Genomic DNA, 23,294 nt, shown 5'->3' with positions numbered 1-23,294 from the left:
GATGTCTGAAGATGTACCAGCTCAGTTCCCTAACGCTGTGGATGGCATTTATTTTCAAACAGCTGAGCTGGTTGGAAATTTTACAGCCATTCCAGATGCTTGCTACCAATCCTCTGCTGATGGCATCTTTATCCCTTGCTCTGCTCTTAGGAAAGGTTGTTCAAGGTCTTCCTATCTGTCAGGTGAAGCCTTTCAGATAGTTCTGAGTGCAGGAAAGGGTGGTGCTTGTTAAGTCAGCTGACATTCTTTATGTTTAAGAGAGAGCACTTTTACTAACAGTGCTTTACCCTGAGTTTTAGAAAAGAGTGAGAGGAGAGAAGGTGGCTCATTTCTTTCCCACGGAACACAAACAGTTTGTGCATTGCCTCCTACAGGCCCGAAGACGTGTGTGGGACTGGATGCATCTACTGGAATAGACTATATTACTCCTGTTTCATGTGTACTTCTAAATTTTGTGCCAAGCATGTGTGTAAAATATGTGTGAAGTATTTATTTGTTACATGAGCAACTAAAATGGTGTATTTGGAACTATATCAGCCTCCTGTGTAAGCAAAGGCTCTAGGATGGGTACACAGTGGAAGCCTGGGAAACAAAGATCATTATTTTCCAGATTTACTAACAAAGCATTTCCAAGAAATTGATATTAATTATTACATTACTACTGCTGTGGTTAAAGCTGAATGCAGTGAGTTATAACAAAATCTTCAAGAATATCCCGTTGGGGCAATGAAGAAAGCTCCTGTACTCAAGGGATCACTGATAAATGGGAGGAAGGAGGAAGAAAATGGGCAGGTGGTTTTTAAGAGATCCTGTAGTTTCTACAGGCTTTCCACATCCCAAAATATAGAAAACTGTCAAAGAATCCTTGGTGCATGCACAGACAAAACAGAGCAAGCTATAATACTGTGTGTGGCCTAATGGTAAATGTGTGTGTGTGTGCTGATAGTGCTTCAACACAGAGAGACCTGTTAGTACTCAGTACTGCGATTTTTAGCTAGTGAAATGTGCTCTCCTTTATCAAATGGTAATCTCTGAGGACTGGTGAGACTCAGAAGTCTTCCCAGCATCCATGAAACAATCTGCAGCCTTTCTGAAATGTGGAAATGGGGACACAGTTTCTAAATTCCTCCTTTCTTGAGGAAAAAAAAACCTACTTTGCATGTACAACTGCTCATTTATTGTGTGACACAAACCTGTCAAAATGGACTGCCCCTAATGTCTGAGCCTGACTCTAAATGAGATCCCTAATTTACTGGTCATCCTGTTTCCGAATTGGGCCAGATTGGAGCATCCTACCTTAACAACAGCCTGAAACTCTAGTGGAATTTGGACTCTGATCCAAACTCAAGGCACAGGCTCTTCTCTGAATAAAAATAACTAGATCACAAGCTATTCTGGGGTGGTGACTTTTAGACAAGAAACGTAGGGCTTACATAGGTTCTTACTCCTGTCAAATACATCTGGATGCTGCCCTCCTTCCAGCCGATATTCCCAAAGTGCTTTCATTAGCTCAGAGCCAAATAACCCTAACTGGATGTTGGAAACTGTAGAACAACTGACATTATTCATGGTAAACACTGGTGGTTTTCTTGGTTGGGTTTTTTTCCTTGCAGAATATTCTGCTACTCTGGTTGCTGTTGATGCTGATATAATTTCTGTCGTGGCCTGTGATGATGAATAGCATGTACAATGCTGGGTTGAGATAAGAGCCAACAGTGTGTTGGAAAGCCTTCTCTAAATATGAATCCCCGTGTTTCTGACTTTCTTGACAGAGAGGTGGCTAAATTGACGTGCTTGGTACCATTTACATGGCTGCCAAAGCTGCTGATCACCATCGCCTTCTCCCCTCCCATAGCACCTGATGGCAAATCTCCTGGGTTTTTTTCCTGTTTACTTGGCTATTTCTAGTATAGTGATAGGAAGAGTTTCCATTCATGAAGAATGTGGTGGGATAGAGATGGTTATAAGGGATAGGAAGTGGTATGATGGGTCTATGTAGCAAACACTAAAATATGTTTTACATCAGTAGGAGCTGGCTGTGTGTGGTACCCCACCAACAACATTCCCACTGTGCTCAGCAGATGGATGATGGGAGAGTTTTGTTGGTGTGTTTTAAGGTAAGAGCACTTTTCTCCTTGGGAGCTGCAAGCAGTCTGTGCACTTCAGTTACTGGAAAGCTCTGGACTGTGTAAAATATTATCCTCTTGGATTGAGGAGCAAACTAGTTTGCTTAAGATGTCACAGGAAGCTTTCAGCTTTGTCAAGAGCATAAACTACATCTTCTGACTTGTAAATCTGGGCTATAATTGAAGGAGTTTTCTTCCTTTTGACATAGCTGGCCTACCTTCTCTTTGATATTATCCCAACTTCCCCTAATCACTGGGTGACATCTGATCTCTGTGACTTTTGTACGGGATCCAAGATCTATAGTACTTGGTCCAAGATCTCACCTTTCATTTCTGGCTCGTCTAATTTTGTTTCAGGCCCTGGCAAATCCGAGAGGCTCATCCCAAGTCCAGCTGCTGAGCCCTTGGAAAGCAGGGATGCATCTTGGCAGTGTATCTCGCCACAGCATGGATATTTTCCTGGACCAGCCACAGGAATGGTCACAGTGTCCTCCACTAAACTCTAATGTGGAGGATGGTTATTGCCACCCACACACTTCCTGCAATTTCTGCTTAAACACAGTGATCTTTACTTGCTGCCTGCAGTTGGTATGTAAAGCTGCTTTCTGTAGGTTTGAAGCTGCTGCCCCCTCCAAACTGGCTTTTATTTTAGTGTTCAGTTCAGTGATTTCAACAGAGAACTTACTAGCCAGTATCTAAGGTTTTATTTAGGGTCAAGCTAACATATGGCATTGCTTTCATCAACATTTTTTTTTTTTGTCTCTAATCTCACTAATTATTTTAGGGCTGTTGTCTGTTTTTTTCCCCCTGCTGCTCCTTTAAGGATTTGCAGTCACTCTATTGGGCTATGGATATCATGGGCCAAATCCTGCCCTAATTTGCACCTGTGAGACCAATGGGACTGCATACATGCACATGAGAATACAGTTAACAGGATGCTGAATTTGCCTGTTTTGAAAAATTGTGTGGAGGATGAATGCTGAGAAATGTCACTTAGGTTTATATAATTCCTAAACCTGTAAATACTGATGTATAGATAGCTTCTCTCCTAGTTGCCTATTTTATTGGTTGTAGAATATATGTATATTTTCAAAAAACTTAGATGTTGTACTTGCTGTAGAACCCCCTACTGGAGTTATAATAATTTAATAGCAGCTTCTTACACTGTACATCAGTTTTATCATCCTGTCTAGTACTAAAGGCTTATCTACACCAGGGGATTTCAAAGACTGAGAACTGCATTCAAATAATGTTTAATATTTATACAAAGGGTGAAAATTGATATTTAGGTTTGGTTTTATTGAGGATTTTTACTGTTCAGAATTTGATATGGCAAATTTTAAAATCTTCAATTTTCTTTCAGCTTTTTTTTTAAATTGGAAGCTTTAATTTGAGTTTTGCAGCTTACTTAATGCAATACAAGGAGACAAGATTACAATTAAAGTAGCTTTGAAATAGGAATAAAAAAGCAGTTATGCTGCATTTAAACATGCTGTAAAATGTTTCAATGCACTCTATCAGGAACTCCTTTTTTTCCTGGTTTGCTTCTTAAGGAAAATCCTGACCAAGTCAGATGGATTTTGTGATGTCTTTTGATTCCAGCAGAACAGTACTCCAGCAGAGATTTCTTTTCCTGGTGGATTGAGAAGAGCAGGACCAGCCGAGCTGCCTATGCAGAGGGTGTTATTTCAGAAGAAGAGCACTCCCTTACTCACAAAGAGGAGTGATCCAATATGCCTTCCATCTGGGGGCAGGAGTGGGAAGGAGGGAGGAGAAGGGGAAAAAGGATGCTTCCTTCCCAGAGCTCAGGGCTGCTGGCCAAGAATGTATGTCTAAATTCAAGCCCAGTGAGTGCTGTGCCAGATCCAGAGAGTTTGGAGTCCCTTTGTCCAGAAGCTTGCAATCAGTGAGGGAGTTGCCAAATGGGATATGTGGCATCCATGTAATATATCTGATGCATGAAAACTGGTTCCTACTGAGCTTACTGTATGGCCTGGGGCAAAAGTACTTCTGATTCCCTACATGATGCAGGGATCACCAGGCCACTGCTGTTGTCTGAAAACCCAGCTCCAATGGCAGCTCAGGACAGCTCCTGCCTCGGGTCAGGCTGAGGCAGGTGGCGTGCACAGGGAGAGGAAAGGTGGTGCTGCGTTTGACCCTGCTCTCCCTCTCTGGGAAGGGAGGACCTGGTGCCTTTTGCATTTCTCCCCAGGCTGAACCATTAAGACTGATGACAGAAATGAACCTTCCCCCCTGGACTTGGGCCAAAAGGCTTTTTTTTTCGTTCCCTTCCCCTCCTGTCTCTTTCATAACCGTCATTTCCCTGTATCTCTGGAACATATCACGTACTACTGTCATGTGCTGTAGGTGCGCACCCCGTTTTTTCTTCAGCTATGTCCTGCCTCCCATCTGTTTGATAAGAGCCTCTCCTTGTCTGGCCGATGCCTTTTTGCCACAGATGACAGGGTGGACTGAAGCCATTGCTGCTGCCCCAAGGGAGAGCCTCCACAATGAGGAGAGAGGGAAATCTGCTGTGGAAACAGCACCTATAAGCCTCCATGTCAGCAGGGCTGCAGCAATTCCTGTGGGATGAGAGTGCCTGTGTCTCACTGGAAAGTTCAGCCAGTTGTGCTTGTGCAAACCTCTGGAGGGTTTCTGAGGTTGAGCAGGTGTCAGCGAGGACACAGCCTGGGTTGCAGAACTCCTGTGACAGGCTGTGCTGGACAGAGAGGGACCTCACCTTAGTAACAATTGTTTTTGTGTTCCATATGGTTGCCAGTGGAGGACAGTAGGCAGGGGGAACCCAAGCCAGTGGTACCCAGTTTGGGTTTCCCATTTTTATCCTAATGGGTTCACATCAAATGCCAAGATTGCTGAGGGCTGCCCATTGAGCAACTCTGATACAGGACATGCCACTGTAGAGCCCTGCGCGAGGGCATTGGTTCAGCCAGTGCCCAGGCAGAGGTGCAGCGGAAGTAATGTGGTTTGATGCAGTGTGGGTCTCTTAGGCTTGAATTCCCACTAATGCAGTTCTGAAAGGACCCACCAGGATGTGTGGCAATAGGTTTATAGCCCATTTATGCCTAGATCCAGGCCATTGCTAGAGGGACTAAAGGAGATGTGATCCCTCCATCCCTCATCCTTCTAATGTCAGTCATGATCCCAGCACATGTTTCAAGAAGCTTTCTGGGGCTTCTTGTCAAAGCCGTGCTCCTGCACTGACGGCGAGAGCTCTGGACCAGAAAACAAGAGCTAAAGCTTTTTCCTGGGGCTGCTCCTGAGCAGCTGTGCTGTCTCCTGGGCTGCAGCTCAGCTGCCTTGGCTCCACAGGCAGCAGCCCTGCTTGTCCCTGCAGCGTGTGCCAGGAGGTGGGTTTCAGCTGTGAAACAGAGCATGGTCTATCCTGTCCTTCCTGGGTCAGGGTCCAGAGAGCATGCCCTTTCCCTGCATCTCACCAGCATGGGAGATAACCTTTCCCCTGCACCTCACCAGCATGTTCATCTTGTCTGTTCACATCAGGGCTGCTTTTTCCCTGAGCACAGCAAACAATCCCCTGCCTTTCTGTCCCGTGCTGGCCTGGAGCAAAGCTTTCTGTGTGAGCCTCCCAGGCAGTGTGACTTGTTTCTAGCATGCTACAAGCAAGCCATTCAGATGAATGTCCCTGTTAAATATGTATGAATTTGATTGACTACGACTTCCTAGTTGTCCAGGTTTTATTCCTTTTTATTAATTTGTAGATGCCTCCTGCTAAACAGGGAGATGTAACCACATCTCAGTGAGTTTTGACTCATTTGAGAGGCTGCCCTTAATCTGCCTATCTTTAAAACTTCTCCTCCTCCTCCACTCCATCCCCCTCTGGCTCATTTCCCCCCTGCCTTTCTCTCTGCAGCTGCTGGACAGCTTTGTGACCACCACTTCGGATGGCTGTTTGCCACTCTCCCATGATTGCTGCCATGTGCTGTTTCCCTTATGCCTGTTGTGCAGTCAAAGAGGAATTCTCCTCTGCAGAGAGAGAAGCAGGCGCAGTTGTCTCTGGGCTGAAGTGGGAGCTCGTGCTTAGCTCTTACTCCATGAAAAGCCTGGCAATATTTTTTTTTATGGCGACCATGTAGACTTGGCAAGCAGCAGCAGTTTTCTCAGCCCAGCTGCTGGCTGCCTCTCTGGTGCAGGTTTTTGCAAGCAAAACGTGCTCGCACCTCAGCTGTGGCCACGTGGAGCCTGGCGGCTTCCCAAGAGCCACCAATGCCAGGATTGCTGCGGGAGGGTGGTCGGCGGAGCAGCGGGAGATGCTTTGGGGTGGACAGGATTCTGCCCTGCTGGCTCCAGTCAGGAGATGGGATGAGTGGCAAGGAGCAGCATTGTAGCTGAGGGGGCTTGTTGATGCTGCAACAAGTAGTGAAGCTGGAACAGGAAGCTGGTGCTTTACAAACAGATTTATTGTTGTGAGTAGAGCAAAAGTCCCAGGGACAGCAGTGCCTGTGTGTGGGCAGGTTTGACTTGTATAACCTGCTTTTGCTGGGACTTTGGATGGGATTTTCAGTGGCACAAAAGGAAGTTCGGTGCTTGAATCCTGCTGTCATTTTGCCTTTTAAGCTTAATGTTGCTGTTTCCCTTCCTTCTCAGCACTCAGGGAACCCTCCCAGGCAGTTCATGCTTGCAGTGATGTGAAGAAAGGGCAGGTCTTGGCAGAGAGACCTCCAAGTGTACATGCTGGCACATAGGCTAGAATGCCACCTGCTGAAGTGGTGGCTGGTCAGAAACAACACCAAAGCTCAGATGAAATCAAGGGCTTGGAGATTTTGCATCCTACCCCTGCTGCATGTGTCCTATCAGTGTGTATTGGGGAAGCTGGTGAGCCAACCAATGCCATGGACATAGGAAAGCGGACATCTCCAGTGCCCTCTTATGTTCCCTGAAGATTTTGTACTGGGCAGCAGTCCCCCCACAGGGATGTGCACAGGCCACCTGGATGGGCAGGTGATGTCAAATGTCCTTGTCCTGCCTAATTCAGGAGGGCATGGACTGAAAAAGGAAGTGTTTTCTCGTGTGTTTTCATGGGAGCAGTAGTGGCACTAGCTCTGCAGATGGCTTGCTGTGCCCTCTGAGCTGCTCCAGCCTTTGACAGGGGTGTTGATTTCCTGTTGACTCCCAGCCAGAGCCATGTCTGAAATGGTGGTACGGGTCAGGCTGCGATTGAGCCAAGGAGCCCAGGGAGAGTGGAGGCCCCTTTGTCACCCACCTGGTCGTGGGGCAGCCTCCTTGGCCACTATGGGTGGAGGTCAGCTCCTCTGCTGTCTACAGAAGGCTCCTGCTGTGGGATCTGTCCACTGGGTGATGTTCCTCCTGGGAAAAAGCCCTGTGAGACCCACTCTTGTCCTTCCATGAGCTAGGAGAGGACTGTGCTGCTGAAGCAGGAGCCAGTAAGAAAGTGGCTACTTCTCCTTCCCCTTTATTTTTTATGGATTTATTTTTTTACTTTGCTCTATTTATTTTCACTGTGTTCTTTTTTTTTTTTTAATTTACTTGGCTCAGCTCCATAACTTTTACTTCTCTCCCTTTGTGCTCTTCAGACTGACAGTCCCTTTCACCCTGCTCTCTGCAGCTCCCTCCTTGCTTGATGGGAAGGCTGTTCCTCGGGTGCTGGAGTTCATTCCTGTGCGTAGAACACTGTTCAGCAGAGGAAGCTGTGGGAGGGCCATCCCGCTGCCCCAGCTGGGTGAGTGCCTGTGCCAGGCTGCTCTTACCATGTGTGACTCAGGTGTCCCTCACGCCTGCTCCCACACACTCGCTGACCTTTTCCTGCCAGTTCTGAGATGGGGCCACAGGCCACCTCTCACACAGCCTGTCCCTCTTTAAAGATATGATAGAATTCCTTTATCTCCCAATGCCAGGCAAGCCTGGGATGCTCAGAGGTGCAGATAACATTGCTGCTGTGTGTACCACAGGCCAGGCAAGCGAGTGGGAAGCCTATCTTCCCCCTAAGCACTCAGCAGGACAGCCTGATCATATCCTTGCCCTTGCTTTTATTTCTGGGGGATCCAGTTTCTCTTTCCAACCTGTTAGCAAATCACAGTGCAGCCCTTCTGGGTCCTGGTGACCAGCTGGCTGTGCAAAGTCCTTGAGGAAGGGGCAGCAGTCGAAGCCAGCTGGCAGGGGTGGCTGGCTACAGCTCCACCAGGAGCTGCAGGACTCTGGAGCAGGGGTGGTGTGTGAGGATGGGTGGATTCAGGCTGTGGTGCAAAAGCTGGTGGAGAAGCCAGGAGGTGCATGAAAAAGCAGTTCATGGCCTGGCAAGGGAGATAAGGAGAAACTTGATCCCTTCCTAAACAACCAGGGTTCTTGTTCTTTCAGGTCTGCCCCTCCAGGGGCATAGTGCAAATGTAAATGTCCAGGTATTTATGTGCTCTGGCATAAATTCAAAACTACTTTTGGTACAATCACAGAAGAAAGGGCAAAACTGTACTCACCATTAGCACAGAATACTTGTGACACTCCCATCTAATACCACAGTGCATTTTCCTGTGATATTTTACAGTGAGAACATAAAGCCTGGCAGCTTTCAATTTTATGATTGAAAGATGTTTACAACAACAAAAATATTTGGGAATTCAGTATTTTCCACATTATCGGATTAAAAGCCCTTCTCTCTGCTTATCTACTGCTCCACCTAAGGCTTTTACTGCACCTGTCTTCACAAGCATCAGAGCATTCGTGTTTTGTCTGTCTTTTTGTGGCCAGATGAAGTCATCTTGGAGCATGGGTGCGGTGGTGAAAGATACACACAGTGAATTCACATCTCTTGGATAAAGGGAGAAACTGAAGAAAAATTTCCCCTGTGAGCTGGCTTTTATCGTCAGTGTGAACATCTTAGTCAGCACAAGCTCAGACTTCTAAAATTGTGCAGCCGTGTGCTGTGAGAGCTACAGCTTCTGCAACTTCCTGCTTCCCTGGATCAGGCAAGGATAAAGGCTCCAGGATCTGGTTCTCCTCTGGCAGGAATGGCTGAGCCCAGGTCAGGTGAGTGGCAGGCTCTGAAACTTTGTGTGTGACCCCGCTCCTCTGGAATGTGGGAAAACACCCTCCTATTGGATTTTAACAAATCACCTCAAGCCAGATCCTGTAGCATGCTGAGCATCAGTGGATACTGACTAGAGAATAGAATTAGCTGGGAGAATCCTAGTGTTTTGTGAAATCATTTCCATGACACAGATGTGATACCAGAGTGGGATGCTGCATGTTTGACTACTCCAGTCTCCAGGAAGCAAGAATGTGCAGATACTCTGACTCACTAGAAAAAAAAAATTACTTGTAGTGACTCAAACACTTGGATGCTGTGGTTTTCTGATTAATCACTGTGCTCCACCATGGGTCCAAAATCCTCCTTTCAGGACCAGAGAATGTTTGTGGCCTTGAGGATTCCTACTCTGGTGTAGCTGTCTAGGTGGACAGATTAACCTCTTGCTGCCTGTCTGCAGTACCGTCTGCAGGCCTAATTAATTTCTAGGCTGTTGGTGCAAATAATCTGGTAGGCACTGAAAGCTTGATGATGGTAGTTTTGCCCAAAAGAGGGACTTCGCAGGGAACACTTTGTTGGGGTGACCGTGTGACTTGAGGAATCCCCAGGAAGGTCTACTGCAGGTTTGGCAGCAATCTCACGGTCAAGGGGCTGCAGACTCAGATTTTTTCTGGGAGGAGACGGATCCAGTGGTGTGTTAGAGCTGGGAAACCCTGGGGAACCCTGCAACCCTGCCCTTCTTTTGCAAGAGAACAGTATGAGGTGCCTCCCTTTGCCTTGACGTGCCTGGTCGGCCGGGAAGCTGTTCCCATTGGGCAAAAGGTGAAATTTATGTATTTCATAACTTTGTGTTTGGATTTTGTGCTGTGCTTATTTTGCACAACGTGGTACAGAACACGAGTATTATGCATTGAGATAGCTCATCTCCTCTGCCCTAAGCCCAAAGTGCATGTTGCTGTCACCACAGGAAAATAGTGTGACCACGGATGGAAGCAAAGAATGTTTCTTTTCAAAGTTTGTGCTAATTTTGCACTTAATTGGTATGTTACAAACCTAGCAAATCATAAATAAAAACTGAGTTTTCCTTTTTCTAAAACTAGGTCTTAAAATATAACTTGCCTTAGATTTGAGTTGAAAAGGCAAGCTTTTGAAAGAGATGAAGCATGCCCTCATGTGGCAATATTTTTCCTTATAATACCTGTTTGTTTTGGTTTTAATCCCCAAATAATCTATTACAATGAGTTATGTCATGACGTCAGAACAGGCATACAGCATGAGTGTTGTGATACAAAGCTGGCACACACACAAAATGTTCAGAAATAATTATATGGGCTCTAACTCTCTTGTTGCTTGAGTCCCTACATGACTGCTTTTATTCTAAAATAAGGCTAGCTCCAAACAGGAGTTCACAAATAAACAAAGGTGTGAAATAAAACTTGTCCTGTCCACTGCTCTGTGAGAAAGTTGCTTTCCACAACTGAGAGCAAAGTTTAAAATTGTTACAAAGTGGACAACTTGGTTTGAAACCAGAATAATTGATTTTGAAGTCAATTTTAATCTAAACCAAAATAAATGGAAAATTAAATACACATTCACAGAGCTGGCCTGAATAACTCACTGTAAAAATCATGGTATTTGTTGAGCTGGGAGAACTTCCTCGTGTCTATACAAGGCTTGCAACTGTGTAGATAAACTTTGGGAAGCCTGGCTCTGCTGTGAGTTTTACATTTTTGACACATAAAGGTTGGGTTTTAAAACCCCAGCAGACATTTCCCGGCTTGATAAATAGGGAAGTTCTATTCTTTCCTGACACAGCATCGTCTGCTTTTACTGTAGATCAATTTCCTGTTTTTTCTTTCCTGAACTTAATGTAATTCATAGAAATTACTGGGTCCCAACAGCTTATTGGGACTTTTTATAATATTATTTTTCTGTGGTTACAGATGGATTGGTATCTTTCATCCAGAGCACCATAAAGAGTAAAGAAAAAATGTATGGTGATCATGGGAAGTCTGACTGGGAAGTGCGTGATGGAGGCCATCAAGTTTTAAACGTCAAGGAAGCCTTTGAAATCCCAGGGTTTTCAGTGTGCTGCCTGGTCACTGTTTCCATCAGCTGGCCCTTCACCAGATTCCTGGGAAGATGTCACCTGGCAATCACATGCACCATAGGTTCCCCGAGGTTTGTGTTCTTCCTTGCAGAGCCTTGCAAAGCTTGCAGGATGGTTGGGGCTGGCTGAAGAGCAGTAGGAGTTGCTTTCTCCTCATCTTCCTCTCCAGGTTATATTCCCTGCTAATATAGGCAGCTCCCTCCTGTATTGAGGGTAGTTTCCATGGAGTCAGGAAATACAAGAAGCAGAGAAGTGGGAAACTCTGGATCCACTAGGCAAGCCTCGACTCTCCTTGGGGGCCTGAATGTGTGTGAAAGCTGTGGGTGGTCTGAATTTTGGGTGCTTGAGCAGGAGGCTTTGGTTATTGGTGTGGATATCCAAGTTGCTTTGAGAATACTTCAGGCTGAATGAGAAGTGAATTCCCTAAATCTCTCCCCTAGGGTCTCATTGACTTTCAGCAAAGTTGTCCCTCAGAGGCAACTCAGCAATCTTCATTCACGGAGTTCTCCGCGATGCTCTGCTATCGAGTTCCCTTTGAAAAGGTTTTTGTGCTGTAATCTGCTGGCTGGTTACTTAACTGGTGCAGCTTACAGACCTCCACTGGTTGTTGCACGTCTTTTAATTTTTAAGGGTTTATTTCAGCTCTTTTGTGAAGCGTAAGGAAATGGATGATTAGCAAAATTCTTCCCAGTATTTTAGAAGCATTAGTAAATGTTGAATAAAGGCCAATCACACTGTTGTTTTCATGGAAACTGTGAAATAAAGACTGCTAGATTAGGTGCAATCCTGATCTTAAAGTCACAATTCTTACACAATGTTTTTTGCACTCTGGTGCAAAAACTTGTATGTGAGAATGTGTGCTAGCAATGAGCCAAGTAATTCAGCACTGCAGGAATCCCACCAACTTCATCTCCAAGCTGGTAATGAACATGGGCCTGGACACGTCCAACTGATGTGTTTGCCTGCAGAAATTATCTGTGTACAGTCAATGCCAGCAGTGTCTTTCAGATGTTGGGTTTGATGCATATGTGACACTTCTGCTTTGCTTCCTCTTCTTGCTGTGCCTTGGACTTAGCTGTACTCTGCTTTCTGTAATCTAGCCAGAGACACCCTGTTCCTGGGAAAAGGCACCCTGTGCCTGGAAAAAGGCAAGCTGGGCAGCTGTGTTGGAGAACTTGTGTCAGCCTCCAGCAGCTAGCTGATCCCCTGTGCCTTGCTGCTCTTTTGCACAGCTTCAGTACCTGAGCCAGTGTGTTTCCAGCTGGCAGTGGTGTGCCTGAACAGTGCTGAACAGCAACTGCTTGGAGGACCAGAGTGGTGTGGTTGGAGCAGAGGTGCTTGCTGACGTAGCTGACTAGATGAACTGGTTGACTGGTTAAATACTAGTGGCAAAAGAACTTGCAAAGCTGCTTTACAGAAGTGGGTGGGACTCAGCCACATCCTCACTGGCTTTGGTATTTGTCCTCAAGCCTGATTTCCATTTTCTGTACACCATTTGCTTTCTGCTCTCTTTTTTTGGCAGGAGATGTCAGCCAGTAGGTTGTGGCAGCCTGTCAGAAGTGACTGGAGACCTTTGTTGGATGAACAAAGCCTATCCACTCTCTGTCCAGCCTGAAAACGACACAGAAGGCATGGGGCACCCAGTCACAGTCCTGTTGCTCATCTTTCAAACTGCAGGAGGTGAATGGCAATGTCACCCCAGGACACACCACCCTGCAGGCATTGCCATAAGAGTCATGGCAACATCTCAGCAGGTGGTTTTTAGGTGAAGAGCACTTAAGGCCATGGATGTGAATGCTCTCTCTTTTCCCAGGCCCTTCAGCGATTTATAATGCTTTCTGTTCAGGTGCATCTGAAACAGGTATTACAAGGTACATGGCTCCTGCCACTCCCTCCTGCAAGGCTGAGGTGCAGGGCAGGTAGTCCCCTCCTCCCTGAGGGGCACCCATCTGTGCTTCTTGCTCTGTGGGGCTCCAGGCTGTTTGCAGAGATGGCACACTGACCATTTTTGATGGCACACTGACCATTTTTGATGGCACATTGACCATTTTTGCTTCTTGCTGTACACCAGTGACCCATGGCTGCTCTGCCACTGATGTAGCTCTCCACACCAGTGGGATGTTGAGGTGGCAGGGGGACAGCAGCTGCTGGGGATGTGGTGGGGAACACCTGGCTGCTGCCTCAGCCTTGCTGCCTAGGAGGATGCTAGCTGGAGAGGTGGGGGGTGGGAGGGGAGAGATGCCTCCAAGAAGGAGCTGGGCCACCACGCTCAACTTTCTCCAAGCCCATCTGCCCCTGCTTGTCTGCAAGGCTTTGATGCATGTAGACAAACACCAGGGAAATTTAATCCAACTGGCTTGGGTGCTGTTAGGCAGGGAATTGCCAGCCCAACCCTTAATCACCTGAGCAAGTGCTAGGTGAGCTTGAAAAGCTTGGTCTGAAAATGATGGCATTGCAGAGAAAGGCAGAGGTTTTGTTCAGCATTGATCTTGGTTAGCAGCTCCCTTGTGAGGAATGGGCTGTGCTGCATGTGGTCCTTCAGTCTGCTCAGGCCACTTCTGAGGTGCTGGTCTTGGAGGGGCTCCATCCCTGGTTTGCAGGAAGAGGAACACTTGTCTGGGGCAGGGGAAATCCTGAGGACCCTGAAGCATGTGGCCAGGTCTGCTTGTCTTTCACAATGTCCTACAACAGCAGGAATATTGTACAAGGAGGTGACTTAGGTAGTACTGTGGGTTTTCACAGCACATGGCACACCCTCGACTGAAAATTTGCATAAATACCTTTCCAAGTAATGAGTATTTTCTAAATAGAACCAAAATCACATGAGAGGCAGGGAGGGGCATTTACGAGAAAGGCAGGTTTGCTACATTTGGATCTCATGCAAGAAATGGGATTAGTAGTGTCCACAAAAGTTAGAGTGTGAATTTGTAAGGGTCTGGTTGAGGAAGTTCCTTGGCACAGATGGAATGACCTTGATGTTTTTGACCTGACAAAGCCAGTTAACGTCAAGAAACAGTTTTTGTGTCCATGGCAGGGAGACGAGATCATTGGTCCTGATGACACATCTTCAGGACACCTCCATGTGAGCCCAAGGGACCAGAGAGAGCCACACATGGTATAGTGATGATTGCTGTTGAAGACTGCAACCCCAAAACCCAGGAGCCACCCTCTTTTTGAGAAAGAGTTTGAGAGGTGGCGAGGAGGCAGGGGAGAAGTGAGTTTATTTAGAATTATCCACTTAAGGTCTTCTTCTCTAGTTGCTCTCAGAGCATTTTCCAGAGGACACTGCTATTCTTACCCTGCCTTATCCCATGGGGAAAAACACAGCAGTAAGGTGGCTGAGCTGTGGTCAGTGTAAAGCCTGGAGAAGGACCTTGCTCTGTGGGATTTCAGCTAGGTGGTTCCTACCAGTTAAGTTATAAGTGATATAAAAATATCTGTTCTGCTTTCTTTATTTAGAAATCACCATTTCCAGTGAGAAGTGGGTAGAGGGAGAGTCAGTAATCCCTGCTGCTTCCACTTCTTTTCCTTACTAGTCTGCCTTGTCAATTCCCTTTTACCATTTTACATGTCGCCACTTGATACCAGCAGCTGTTTTGGGACATCTCTGTCTGTCACATCCTTCTTTTTATTTCACGTCCAAAAGTTTGACTGCACCACAAAAAACAAAACAAAACTAAAAACCCCACGTTAACAAAATTTCCTCCCAGGTTCAGTTCTAAACACGTCACTTTAATGATGTCTAAACTACACAGCACTTGATGAGCAAAACATTACTATCTTCTAGCCACATTTGTTTTCCCTGTCTCCCAGAGCATTATAGTCACCCAGGGAGAACTGCGTGTTCTACTTCGCTGCTGTAAAGCTATTATGGGTATGAAAAGTTCCCATTAATCTGCTCCACACATGGATGTTTCTGGATAAAGTTCAGTAGCCAGATCCCTCTTTCTTTGTGTGCATCAAACGAAGCAGAAAAACGCCTCCAATTTAAAGACACCAAATGAATAACCAAATAGACGAGATTAATTTTTGTTTAATACACGTGGGCAGCGAACCCAATGGCCAATGTTTGTGTGTGGACTTCTCCTGGGAGTTCATTACCAGCTGAGTCTGTAATAAGTTAATGCAGAGATTCCATGGAAATAGGGGGTTAATTATATGCAGAGGATGTTGGCCAATGTACAGCTTTGAACAACAAAAATAGCCCAAGTCTTCTGTTTTGGATGTGGAATCAATTAACGAGGTTTGTGACATGTACCAGAATTTGTTAAGATAGTTGTACTATAAGGATACTTATTTTCTTTTCTTTTTTCTTTTTTCTTTCTTTTTTTTTTTTTAATAAAAAGCTATAGAAAATAAGTGGGTAATGGAAGTCAAAGGAGAGAAAGACATGAGACTGGTAATGAAACACTGGACTTTGGCCTGGGGCCAAGGCAGGCTTTTCAATGTGTCTGAAGTTTGGACAGCAGCACAGTTTGAACCGGTTTTCACTAACTGTCCAAAAGGTTATACCGTAATAGATGGAGAGAAGAGGTTGATTTTAGTTTACCAACTCCCTTCTCTCTGCTGGCAGGAGTGTTATGCTGCTAAGATGCCGCAGTCATTACACTGATGGATATCAGCATGTGGCATGGCGTGCTGCAGATTCAACTCCGAAGCTGAAACACAAAAAATTCTCCTTGATGCTGGTTGGCACAAACCTAATTTTTTCCCCTCCTTTCCACATCTGGTTTTAATATAAAATGTGTCTTTCTGCACTTTTCCCCCCCTTGCCACATCTTTAGAAATGGCTTCTTAAAAAAAAAAAAAAAAAAAAAAAAAAAGAGTGTACAAAGTGTCACTCCCCTTCCCCTGTATTCTTAGGTTTTAGAATTAATGGTATGTACTTGTGGTAGTTCAGTAGTGCAGCTTGGGAGCTGAATAGAGAGCAGCATATACCTTTGTAAAGGGATGTTTCATAAAAAAAAACAGAGGAAGACCAGATTACTTTTACTTCAGAGCAGAGAAACACACTTTTGGCTGTTACAAGTTTTCAAGGAGCCACTTAAACAGGTAGAATACAAATTTGAAAGAAAAAGATCTGACCCTTTTTCACCCTGTTTCACTTTAGGACAAGCTCTGGGCATGTTCCAGGCATTTCTAAAGTCCCTCACTGGTTTTTTTTTGGTTTTTTTTTTTTTTTTTTTTTTTTTTTTTTTCTCTCACCCCCTTCTTCCAACTTGGTCCTTAAACACATTAATTTGTTCCTAGAAATTATCTACTTGTTTGTTGTGTTTTGGGTTGCTTTTTTTTGTTTGTTTGTTTGTTTTGCAACAGAAATCCTCAGACCAAAGCAAATACTGCCACAGAAAAATGTTGCAATTCAACCCAGTTTTGAGGGAAGTGCCCCTGATAACGTCTCAGCTCCAAAGAGAAGCAGTGGAGGCTGGGGCCATGAGTCTCCATGGAAATCACAGAGGGTAAGATTTGTTTAACTAATTAGTGGTAATCCTGAATAACTCTGTGGGCTTTAATTTATGGAGTTTCCACCAGGTTCTATGTTCAGCTCCTCACAGAGTGCCTGGATCCCTGGGTTTTGTCACACATGGACTCCTGGAGACTCCATGGTCTGGAGATCTGAGGGGACACCTAGGGCACAGTGACATTGAGGTCAAGTGCCCTCCAGTCCTCTGCATCTGGTGGTGGGCAAGCATCATGTCTGGCTTTTGTCCCAAAGGTACTCTTGGGAATCCAGAATGCAGGCTAGCACCTGGGCAGGATAGACACCCAGTCTGTAGGACCGTGGTGAGCCACAGCAGGGAAATGGACTCTGTCAGCAGGGGCAATACAGGGACCACCCTGACCTTTCACCTGCCTGCCTGGCTGCTTAGAGTTAAAGTGTTACCAGGGAAGGTGGCTGCAGCCTCCATACAGCAGATCTGGTGTGACCATCACTGCCCAGGGGCACCCGGGGACAAGGTCCAAGCAGTGGGAAGGTTGTTTCTTTGGCAGCTCGTCAGGCAGACAGGAAAGCAGAGGGTGAGGAGGCCAGGCAGGAGGAGGATGTGATAGCAGGGCTGAGGAGACTGGCCTCGGGCCATCAGGGTGATGAGGAGACACAAAAGTTGTGGGGCTTGTTAGTTAGGGCCCCAGCCTGCCAAAGGAGCCCACAGTAAGGTGTAGGTTTCTTAGCCAGTGCGTGGGAATGGGCAGTGCCTTTATTTTGCCTGTGATGCCAGGGGCAGCTCCAGGCACTCTTACAGGTGCACTAAGACTGAATGCCATCATTCAGCTTCCCCATGAACCCCCAGAATCTTCCAGGTGTTGGAGCAGGAGCAGGCTACCTCTGCTCTCTGGCCAGCCACAATTCTAAATGGAAAAGGTACTTCACAAGTACCACAGCACCATTCTATCATTTATATCCTGGAACTGGTCCAATTAGGGTCATAACCAAGTGAAATGGGAACATCCAGCTCCATTCATGCTGCAAGAAAACAACACCTTTCTTTTGTTTTCTGAAGTATCTGGGGAGTGCCATAAGAAAGGTGGTCTCTCCTGTCTGGATCTTTTTAGTTCTTCCTTGTCTGGGAGTACTTCAGGATGGGATGACCTTCTGCTGACATGGTTGAGTAGTGCCATGTCCCATGCCTTTAACACAGCTGAAACTCTTCATAGAGCAAGAATGGGTGATGGCTGTCTAATTCCTCTGTAACCAACCTGAGCAAGGAAGTATGATTATGATAGTTATCACTGGGGGATGTTTCAAAGGGAAAGCATGCTAGATACTTAGACTAAGCACTTAATTTTTTTTTCTATCAAATTACTTCCAGCCCAGCAGCTAGCTCTATGTCCATAATAGTTCTGTTGGATTCAATGAGGTCCTTCAGTTAAGGTCAGCTAAATACCTGCCCCATGATAGCAGGCAACAGACCAGATGCGAGATGCCATTGTGTCACCTCATCCACTCTTTTCCTGTTCTGCTGCAGACTCCCACCCCACTAGCTAATTTTCCGCATTTGGCTTTGTATAATTTTAAATTAATCAAGCTCCATCGGACTTTACTATTAAACCACTTGTTCATTTCCCTTTTAAAACCCAGAATTTTGTTCACACTCTAATAAGAGCACATACCAATATTTTATCTTTTCTGCAGTGTATCCCCAGGCAGAAATTATATCGTAATAATAAACTGGCTAGCTTGTTTTAACAGTTCCTGGCTTTTGGCTTTATGGAACACTGCAGGTGTGATTCTAGTAGCAATACTGTAGGTGTGAATTATTATGTTAGTGTAATAGGCTGTACTTTATTGTGCTTTATTGCTTAATTGGCTTCTTCTATAAGGATTCTGCCCTTGCTACTGGGAACTAATGCCAAGCTTTTCTGTGAAAAGAATGGTACTCTTTTTCTGGTGTTTACTAAGGTCAGTAATTTCAGTGGATGACTGGCTTTGGGAAATGAAGGAAATATGTCACTAAATGAATTAAGAAAGTGCTTACTAAGTCCTTAATAAAAAACAGAGCAGGCTAAAAGATGCTTCTTGTTATGTGTAGATACTTGTAGCCCCAGTGAGCCCTTTGGGAAAACAGCTGGCTGAGCTTTCTGGCAAAGGAAGCCCTCTCCCGTGCTCGGGGGATTCCCAGGTGGTGGGCAATATGGCTGGGTGGTTACATGCTCTGTGACCTCCTCTCCCCTCTCTATCCTTCCCACCACTTTACTTTTTTCAGAAGATGGAAGATCAAAGTTTTGTCTTCACAGCAACACACAGGCTGATCCCCTTGCCAGTATATCCCTACAGGGGTGCATCCTGGGCAGGGGGCTACCTTCCCCTGCCACATGGATTGCCTGAAACATCAGGAATGTGGGCAGCCCTCCAGAGCAGAGCCCTCCACTCTGCCTGGGAATCAAGGGGCAGGGAGGAGTCCCAGGGATACCCAGATGCCCCACTGATGCACCACTTGAAACCTGAGACAACTTCATTATGTGCAGCCACACCCTGGTGTGGGGACCAAGGGTGTTTTTCAATGGTTTGAAATAATGAAAGCTGCTGCTCCTGTGAGTCACTCATATTCCCACCATGTACTCTTGCTAAATGATTTCACCTCTGCTTCCCTGTGCTCCCCAGCACTGTGCCTACTCATGCTGCTGAAGTTCATGTTTGGTCTCACACCTTCATTTAAGCTTTTTCTGTTTGCCTGGAGCTGCAGGTTTAGCAAAAGGATCTGTATTTACTTTCAGCTGGGTGAAATATTTATGCCTGGCACCTTGTTTGCAGTAGTAGTGGGGTAGGTGATTTCCCAAGTGGGATCTTCATCACACAGAGTAGGAAAATTTTGGTTTTCCCTTCTTCTTGTAATGGTGTTTTCCAAAACTGTTAATGCAAAGCAGGGCTGGGCAGTATACAAAATATGGATGCAGCTCTAGATGCTGAAGTCACAAGGTTTTGCCTGGTTCCCCCCAAAACACTGAGGCCATATCTGTGGTGGACACTACCTTGCCTAACTGGGATCAAATTGAAAATATGCAGAACTGAAAGCCCAGTGTATGAACCATTAATCGTTGGGTTAATAGGTGTCAGCCGTGCACAAATTGTCCTTTTTCTATGGCTGAGGCACAAAAAGTTGGAGTGCTCATTTCTTCCTTCCAGGTCTCACGAGGTCCAACCCAAAGGAGATGAGCGGGTTTGAGCTGTGTTTGCACTGTCTGGCCAGGAAGACAGGACTCATCTCTGCCACAAAGGTCTCAGTGTGGTTTGTGCTGAAGTGGGATCCCACATCTGGGATCTATCCAAGAGCTACATCATACTCTCTTAGAGATAGGAAAGCTTCATAAAGGGAAGACTTTGAATCAAGAGTCTGCTGTGCATTGCAACATTTATCGCCATGATTCACGTACCTCCAGTGTTACTGCACATCCGGGCAAAGTGTGAAATGATTCTCTCTCTTATCTTTGAGGGAATGCAACATGCTCCAACCACACTGACTCTGAAAGTCAGCCAGTCCTGCTTTGGGCCACAGAAATTGTTAGGATTTTTGAAAAATCTCAACAAACCTCTACACCACAATCTAGCCAATTAATTTTGAAGTGCTTTGGGAACAACACAGGGATTTTTCTTTTCACCTTGTGAGCTCCATAGAAACCCTTGGAGTTCTGCAGGTACATACCAAGTTATGAAGAAGCTGGAGGCACTAAGAGAGCAGGAACATGTTTAATAACTGTCAAATTACAAGGAACACTTTAAAATCCCTTAAACCTCTCCCCTCCCCTACTTCATCCTGGCAACTAGGACATGAGCCTTTAGCTAGGCAGTCTTTCCCTGAGGCAGTCCCTTCACTTGATGCAGGAGATGATCTGAAACCACAGGCAAGGGGTTCAGAAACTTCATGACAAAATTGTGACATGGAAAAAAAAAAGAGACTGGGTGAGCTGCAGCACAGGGGATCATGCATATGCCAGCACCAGTCTTCAGACTTTCATCATAATCACAGCTTGACTGCCAGATAAACCATCTGCTTTTGTATTCACAATTGCAAAATGGCTCTGCAGTAGCTCTAACAATTGCTCAGAGAGGAAAGAAATACTTTTCTTGCATCCTTAGCATAGCAGGTGTTTTTACAAATTAAAGAAGAGATTAATTCTGCATTTTATTTTGGCCCTGCTTTGTGTCAGAAATGTTTTCTTTGCCAAAGAGACAAGCAGAGGCAGTCAACTCTTTATAGACCGTGTTTTTAGGTTTATCAATGTTAAGGTTGTTTTCTTGTACACATTTCAGTACTGTTTTTTGTTTTAGATAGTATGGGGTACTTTGTTGCCCTGCTGTCTTTAGCAGAAAAACTTAAGAAGTTTGTTTCTTACTCCTGTTTGCCATGGAGGCCTCAATCCCAGAGAAAACTGTAGAAGAAACTCAGTTAATCAAAGGTTAAACAAAATGAATAAAGTTTGTATGGTGCCCTGAAGGTTATTAGACTCAAGGTCTGAGCAGCTGCCAAGGGGAGTGAGTTCCAGGGCAGGAGCATTCATCTGAGAAATTCCAGTTGCTGGACGTGGAGGGCTCGAACCTGGGAGCTGCAGGCGCCTCCCAGCTGAGCTCGGCTGCCATGGCTGCATGTGGGGTAGGACCCCTGGCCCTTCCTGCACTCCTGGTCCAGACAGCAAATGGATGGGAGGGCACACCCCACTCCGTGGGAGGGCAATAGGGACTTGCCAATTGTTCCAGATGCCTGGCTGCTTCCATTACCAGCTGTGGATCGAGCAGGAGCTCTAAAATCACAAAGACAGGCAATTCCTGGGTGTCAGGGCTGATAAAAGGGCTCATGGAGCCTGCTACAAGGCAAGTCTGGAAGTGGCACAGAGTCAAGGGGTGGAGCAAGTAATGCAGTGTGAGCAGTGGTCAGCTTTGTGTCCTCTAAGCTGCTCTCCATCCACAGGTGTCTTTGTCTCCCTATCAGAGTGATGCTCTGGAGTGGCACCTGGTTTATCTTCCACTTCAGCCCAACTTGGAGGTGGAATTGAAATCACAGGGTATGCATGCAAGATGGAAACAGACAGGCAAGTGTTGTGGTGTCCTTCCAAGTGCCTTCCAAGTGTCTCTTTCTGTGATATAGAAGAATTTTGACTAAATAAGGTCATTACGTGAAAATTATAAAAGCAAAGATAGAGATGTATCTGGGTACACCTGCACTCTTATTCATGAATGTTAAGCAGCATGTTAAACCTTCCTAGACATCAATGTGTGTATCTGTCTTGATATTTTATTGCTCATTTGTGCCATAATTGCAGGAGTCCTTCATGCCAATGTAGACACTAATCTCACTGCATGTAAGAATTACAAGATATATGAGAGAGCTGGAATAATAAGAATGTGTGTTTTCTGAAAAAGTAGAAGGTTTCTGGAGGAGGAGTTCTCCCAAAGGGAGCTAAGTTTACAAACCTAGCTCATTCAGGCCTTTTTCCTTCTAAAGTTGACTCACACATGCACAAACACAGAGGCTCCAGTATCTATTTCATGGACACATTCTTCCCATCTCACTGTGTAAAGGTCTTGAAAGCAATAGCTACTGGCAGTACCCCAATTCAACATATCTAATAGGTCCTTCCCAGTTTCAAAATCACTAAGGACACACGTGGCCAATGAAAGCAGGGCTTAAACTACTTTGCTGTCAGAAGCAATGGAACTAGCTGCCTGTCCTTGTGGGCTTGATTTGTGGGTTCTTTGTTTTTGTAGTCTTGGTTTGCTGACTGCACCTCAAGAACCGAGTTGCTAGAGCAACTCAGTTAATCTAACTCCTGCAAGTAACTACAACTGTTGAATGCAGGACTTTTCAAAATCTAATAATACACTGCAGTGGGTTTTCATTGTTTCCCAAATTTTATAGATTAATAGACTCCAGACAGAAGGAAAAAAAGAGTAAAACTGATTATTTATAAGCTACCTCTGACACAGTGGATCTGCTCAGATTTAGGAAGGCATGGCCTGCCTACATACTTAGAGAAGATATTTTGGATGAGCATCAAATGGCCTAACCCCATTGACTTAAACAAAGCATTTCCAATTTACATCACCTTAGTGTTTGAACCTGATGTTACGTATGCAGACATTTAATCAGGGAAGGGACACTGCCTCTCTTCAGTTCCACATTTGACCTTCTCTGTGTTTGCATGTGACTGTGTGTGTAGAGAGATATGGAAGTACATGTATGATGAAAAAGTATCTATGCTTTGCCTTGTTTTCCTGTCTGCTTGGGTGGGAAATCTTAGCTCCAGTAACTATCAGAGAAAACTTTTTGATGCAAACCACCACTGGAGAAAACAAATTCCCCCAAAGTGGTCCTTGTGGTTTGCACCTGGTCAGGACACTGTGAATCTCCAGGCTAACGGGAACAGAGTTCCTTACTGGCTGACATGCATTTCCCAGACCTAAATTTCTGTTACGAGGGTTTTTTTTTGGGGGGGGGAGCTTAGTTGGTATCTTTGTTTTTTACATTGCTGTCTCACAATTGTCACACTGCTGTTCATACTTCCCAGCCTAGAGGAACTCTGTCCAGGCTTTGTCTTAGTGGTTTGTATT

At 45.4% G+C, this 23,294-nt stretch overlaps 2 long non-coding RNA genes across 2 annotated transcripts; both read left to right on the top strand.

The window, feature by feature from the left end:
• The first annotated feature begins 2,339 nt into the window (after nt 1-2,339).
• Nucleotides 2,340-3,990, top strand: LOC137478936 (uncharacterized). The gene is made up of 2 exons (XR_011001886.1): nt 2,340-2,714; nt 3,729-3,990. It is a non-coding gene; the product is annotated as an uncharacterized lncRNA (long non-coding RNA).
• Nucleotides 3,991-4,934: 944 nt separating this feature from the next.
• LOC137478925 (uncharacterized) lies at nt 4,935-23,161 on the top strand. Its single transcript, XR_011001882.1, has 3 exons — nt 4,935-9,143; nt 11,085-16,710; nt 19,875-23,161. It is a non-coding gene; the product is annotated as an uncharacterized lncRNA (long non-coding RNA).
• The last annotated feature ends 133 nt before the right edge of the window (nt 23,162-23,294 follow it).

The sequence above is a fragment of the Anomalospiza imberbis genome, chromosome 1, assembly GCF_031753505.1.
Source record: "Anomalospiza imberbis isolate Cuckoo-Finch-1a 21T00152 chromosome 1, ASM3175350v1, whole genome shotgun sequence".
Lineage (NCBI taxonomy): Eukaryota > Metazoa > Chordata > Aves > Passeriformes > Viduidae > Anomalospiza > Anomalospiza imberbis.
This window is presented reverse-complemented; position numbering and strand designations above follow the sequence as displayed.